This window comes from Raphanus sativus, unplaced genomic scaffold (assembly GCF_000801105.2).
Source record: "Raphanus sativus cultivar WK10039 unplaced genomic scaffold, ASM80110v3 Scaffold4036, whole genome shotgun sequence".
Taxonomy (NCBI): domain Eukaryota; kingdom Viridiplantae; phylum Streptophyta; class Magnoliopsida; order Brassicales; family Brassicaceae; genus Raphanus; species Raphanus sativus.
In genome coordinates this window covers 1,580-7,366 of record NW_026619339.1, presented here as the reverse complement: position 1 = coordinate 7,366, position 5,787 = coordinate 1,580, and the positions used below count along the sequence as shown (strand labels likewise).

Below are 5,787 nucleotides of genomic sequence, written 5' to 3'. Positions count from 1 at the left end.
CTCTAAATCTCCTCGGAATTGTTGTTCCTCGAAATTCCGTCACAAAATTTCGAAGAAATTTCGAGAGAAAATGAAATTTCGAGGAATTTTTTTCGAGGGACATTTTCCTCGGTATGTCGTCGGAATACGGTTATTCCGACGACATACCGAGGAAAATGTCCCTCAGTATCAGCGTGTTTTTTTGTAGTGTATGGAAAACTTGATTTTTTGGTTTCAAAGAGAAAACTCAATTTGGCGAAAAACTTAATTTTGTGGTTTTAGCGGAAAACAAAATTTTGACGATTCTGACGTAAATCTTGATTGTTTGGTTATAGCAATAAAACATGATTTTATGATTTTACGAGAAACTTACTTCTTAGTGGAAGAAACTCAATTTTGTGATTTTTGTGAAATATCAAATAATCGATTTTTTCTATTTTGTGGGAAAGTGATTTTACAATTTTGGTGAAAAAAATGTTCTGCCTTTTTGCGAGAGTGAACTCGGTTTTAAACTTTGGTGAGAAAAATTGAGAGATCTAAGGTTGGCATAGTTAGAACTAGAAACATGTAATGAACGGAGAGTGAAGCCCTTATTTGAGATATTAATAACTTAATTATGAATGTCTTTTAAGATGAATCATCAATTATCTATATATATATGTGTGTGTGTGTGGGTAATGTTAGGAAGGTGAGGGTGTATTGCAACGAGATTGTTTTTCGGCCTTTTGCGCTACAACGTCTGGACTAGTGTGTTCGTGTAGGTGTCTCAGCAACAGATTTCACAGACAATATATAAAGGAAAAGCATGCAAGAGAAGAAGCATGTGGAATATCTTAAGAAGATTCACAGTTCATAATTCGAAATGAAGGACCTAGGAGATGCTAAGAAGATACTAAGGATAGAGATATCTCAAGACAGAGAGAAGGGTACTTTAATGGTAACTCAAGAAGATTACATGATGAAAGTGTTTGGAAACTACAATATGGATAAATCTAAAAGTCTTTCAACACCTCTGGAAGAACAATTTAGATTGACCTCAGCTACAGAAAATGAAATCAAATAACAGTATGAGAATATGAAGGAAGTTCCCTATCATAGTGCCATTGGATCTTTGATGTAATCCATCGTAGGAAGGAGGCCTGATCTTGCGTGGGCAATTGGTTTGGTATGCAGATATATGAGCAATTCTATCAAATATTCATTGGCATGATGTCAAGTGTATTTTGAGATATGTAAAGGGATTAACTAAGATGAGGCTCTCATTCAGGAAGGATGGTCAGTTCATTATAAAAGGATATTGTGATGCAGAATCTGGAGCAAACTTGGATATGAGGAGGTCAGATAACATGAATGTTATCTACAATTGGAGGAAAAGTAGTGAGATGGACTTCTAGTATGAAGAAAGTAGTGGAAGTTATCTACAACTGAGGCAGAGTACATTGCGTTGGTGAAGTAGCTTGGGAAGAAGTGTGGCTTAGAAGTTTCATGAATGAGTTGGAGTTTATCCAAGATCAGGTACGTGGAAGTGTTTTTCTGGATTCTCAAGTGTGGTTGTGTTTTCAAATAATTCAGTGCACCACAAGAGAACTAAGCATGTGGATGTGAAATGTAACTTTGATCGTGATTTGGTAAGTGAAAAGATCATCACTGCTGTGAGGATAGCTACACAGCTAATCCTGCAGATATCTTTAAAAAGTTGTTACCAGTCGACATGTGGATGTGAAATGTACATTTTTCATGTAAAATGAAGACGTCATTTGTATTAGTACGTTGCTCAACCAAACTGAAGTAAGAAGGAAACAAAGTAAACTTTCAAAAAACCCTTATAAAAAAAAAACTTTCAAAAAACCAGAGTAAGAACCACAAAAGCAAGTTAACCATGTTTGTATTAAAAAAGTTGTACAAAATTTGTTTGATTTATTATTGCTTGGAGACACCATTCTCCTAAAAACTGATGCGTATATATTTAATCAGAAGAGTGACAGATCCTCATGAACCATTCATATATATTTGTATGAAGTTAGAATATAACTGATGGTGAGACCACCGAAGACACCATGTACGTAGCCTATTGCAGCTGCAGTCCAGCTCAATACTTGATCTTTTTCTTCTTTTTCTTCGTCTTCTGCTTGCTTTGTTTCTTCCTCTTCTCGGCTGCAGGTTTCTTGGAATGGAGGACCACATAGCCCAAGATTCTCAGCAAAAGAAGAACTGTTCTGGCTTTGAATCTGAGTGCCTTGTGGTATTGGCCCTTCAAGCATGTTGTAGGAGAAGTTCATCCGTGCTAGAAACGTGAGTTCCCCCAGCTCTGGTGGGATTTGTCCAGATAATCGGTTTTGAGATAGATCCAATGATTGGAGATTGGTCAAGTTCCCAAAAGATGATGGAATACGGGATGTGAAAGCGTTGTTTGACATGTTGAGCACGATCAGTTCCTTGAGCAAACCGATAGATTCAGGAATATCACCTTCCAGTTTGTTTCCAGAGACATCAATGATTTTTTACATTGTGAAACCACTCCCAACCAGCTGCATCTTGAATCCTTTGATCGCCAGAGCCACCGATTTATGATAGTACTCTACATGAGATCCATACCTAATCAACGTACCACCTTTAATGTCTACTACTGATGACACTGCACTCCAACCAGCAAAGTAATCTGAAAACAAGACTCCAGTGAAGAGATTTTCTGAAATGTCAAAGATTCGCAGCTTGGGGAAACTCAAAGAATCTCTAGGAGAAGATATTGGGCCATGGAACTCGTTAGAACGAAGGACAAGAATCTGTAGATTTGGCAGCAATCTTACCTAGAAAGGAAACATATCATTAAACATATTGTCTTACACGTTCAGAAACTCAAGGCGGACACAGTTTATCAGAGACTTGGGAAGTTCTCCTGATAACCGATTGTGACCAATATCGAGTGATATCAAGTGATCACTACTAGTTTCCTTTGGAAAAGTACCAGAGATGCTATTATTCTGTAGATGCAAGACGGACAGAGTGGTGTTGAAATTCTAAAAACAATGAGGGATAGAGCCGTTGAAGTTGTTGTTGGATAAAACAAATGTATCAAGAGAAACCATATCACATATTGTTCTAGGAATCTCTCCCAAAAATAGATTATTGGAGCCTAAAAGGAAAATAGTAGAGTTTGGTAACAATGGAAAATCTTGAAATGTGTTTGAGCTTATATCAAGCATATATTTCTCACTTGTTTGAATAACATCAGGTGGTCCTTCAAAACTGCCAAAGGAATTTTGAGAAATATTTACATACCGCAATACTGGCAGCCCCCACAACCACTCTGGTACTTGACCTTTAATTTGATTGGCAGAAATGTCTAAATATACCAATCTAGTTTGGGTTTGTAGAAACTTGGGAAACTCATAAATATTACAGGATGAGAGAGTCAAGATTTCTACGGATGAGGGGAGATGGAAGTTTGAATTAATCTTCAGATTATTCCCTGAAAGATCCAAACTTCTAAGTGAGATATGATGTGAGAAAAGACTCAAGTCAACCACGCTTCTTGTATTCAAATAGGAGAGGTCAAGTGAGGTGAGTAACTTGAGATGCAAGAAAATGCTAAAATCGACCACACCTTTGCCTGTGTTCCAATAAGAGAGATCAAGGGACCTAAGGCCGACTAGTTTGAATATAGACTCTGAGATTGGCCCACTGAAATTGTTTTCTCCAAGGGATAACTCTCTAAGTTGAGATGGTGAAGAGATATTCCCAATTTCAAGAGGACCACTAAAGTCATTTCTTAATAGAGCAAGGTGGATCGACGAGGGCATCATGAGGAGGGACGACGGAATAGGTCCAGAGAATAAATTTCCGCTCATATCAAAATACACCAATTTGGAGAGGCTACTTAGATTAGATGGAAGCATACCTTCGAAATGGTTAGAACGAAAGATGATCCGGGTGAGCTCGCTCAAATTGAGTAGCATAACAGGAAAGTTCCCATCCAGGTTGTTAAATCCTTAGGTTGCCCATCGAACCAGGTAGTTTACCGGTGAAACCATTTTCAAAAAGATCAAGATTGGTGAGATAAGAAAGATTCCCCAATGAAGAGGGAATCTTTCCGAAGAGATTGCACAGCCAGGAAGACTCAAAACCCTCAAATATTTGAGGTTGCTGATGGAATTTGGTAGGCTACCAGAAAGATTGTTGGAGTCAAGACTCAGACTCTGCAGATATCGTAGTCTAAACAGACTGCTGTTAGCTCTCAAAGGGCCATTGAGAAAACTGTCCTTGAGGTCTAACTCAATCACCATGCCTGTCTTAAGTTCACAAGAGACACCATCCCAAGAGCAACAATCAGTGTTCTTCCTCCACTTTTCTGGTTTTGGATCAGACTTCCACCAATGAAAATTGAGCCTTTGCACACGGAACTCGTTCTTGAACTCCCAAAGAGCATCCCTCTGGTCTGGACGACACAAATGCTTAACAAGTGAAGCAAAAACAAATATTGAGTAAGAAAGATAAAAGATTTACACGCAAGCTCCATACTATCATCTTCCTCTCACTAAAAGAATGCATCATGTTTTTTTATGTTTTTTTTTTGTTTTATGTGAAAGAATGGATGTTGGTTACTCTACATTCTTCTGCCTCTTACGCAGTATATAAGAAGAAATTGAGAGCTTGACTTAGCAGGTCTACTGTGAAGACTAATCGTTTCCCCACAGATTTTTTTTTTTAATTTAATATGAGCGGTCCACCAACTCAAGTCAAATAAACTGAACGTTGGTGACTGATTTGATCTTACAGACTATTCACAGCCACAAACGCAAAATATCCTCGGCCGTATGGTGCAGGGTAATCTTTGAAACGCTGATGATTCTGAGCCGTGCCCAACCGTCCAATTGCTATGTAGCTCAAAACGTCTTGTGTCTCCACTGTGACAAGTAAAAGTCTATAATAAGTCTTTGCGTTTGTGAAAAACCTCTAAATGATTTATTTAACGTTGGATGTATTGCCTTATAACCTTAATTTATAATTTGTTTCTTGTCGCCCATCAAAATCTTTGACATCTTTCCACTTGCCTTACCTAAAAGGCTTCTCCATTTTTTATTTATTTAGAAAACTAGATCTTCACCCACATAACTGTACGGGTTTTATTTTAATCATTTTAGTTTATAAAAAAATTGTCAATAAATTAACATGTTTTATTTGATTTATGATATTATTATTATAAAAATCAAATTTTGTATTCTTATAAGAAAATTTATTATGAAAACATAATTATGTAACAATACTATTTTACATAATTTTTTATTTCTAAATTTGAAATATATATAAAAATTAAATCAAATTGGACCAACTAAATCAAATTTGTAATAGATAAATTTTTTTGGGGATACTTTTAAATACATCAAATTTTTAACACTGTATGATGTACTTGTAAAATATTTTGGTGCAATTAGTTAGTTTGTAATTCAGATTTGGTGTATATAATTTGTTTTATAAACACAGTATACATATGGTGATTATTGATTAATTAAACCTATTTTCTTGCTGCTCGATCACTGAAACATTTCTATGGTTGGTATGAAAAGTGAATTTTGTTTACTCTATTGGTGTGAAATGTTTCTCGCGGGTTCACAAATATTAGATAATTAGAAATATCGAATGAAAGTGTGCAGTATTATATAATGTATATTATGGATTTTAGATAAAATAAAACATAGGCAATAGAATTATTACTTGATTCATAAAAATTATGTTTAATATGAAACGTAACAAAGATAATAAAATAATAAAACATAAAAGAAACAAAAAACGATAAAAGCACAACAACAA

General features: G+C 35.9%; 1 pseudogene; it reads right to left on the bottom strand.

Moving 5' to 3' along the window:
* Positions 1–267: 267 nt before the first annotated feature.
* On the bottom strand, positions 268–4,530 carry LOC108835814 (receptor-like protein 48; annotated as a pseudogene).
* Positions 4,531–5,787: the final 1,257 nt, after the last annotated feature.